This window comes from Lupinus angustifolius, chromosome LG01, assembly GCF_001865875.1.
Source record: "Lupinus angustifolius cultivar Tanjil chromosome LG01, LupAngTanjil_v1.0, whole genome shotgun sequence".
Taxonomy (NCBI): Eukaryota; Viridiplantae; Streptophyta; class Magnoliopsida; order Fabales; family Fabaceae; genus Lupinus; species Lupinus angustifolius.
Genome location: NC_032009.1, coordinates 6,038,520 through 6,038,803, shown reverse-complemented (window position 1 = coordinate 6,038,803; position 284 = coordinate 6,038,520).

The window sequence follows — 284 nt, the reverse complement described above, 5'->3', positions numbered from 1 at the left end:
GAAACCCAATATTTTTATGTTTGGATGCTTTTGAAGATATATGATTGTTGAGAAATCAATGGAATATTGTATGTGAGAGAGAACATATCGTGACATAGTGGTGTCCGAATATGACACCCAGATCTCCTAAACCATCTCAAAGGTTTTGGAGTTAACTTGGGTTTTAAGAAACCCAATATTTTTATGTTTGGATGCTTTTGAAGATATATGATTGTTGAGGAAATGTATTGAATATTGTATGTGAGAGAGAACACGTCGTGACATAGTGATGTCCGAATATGACA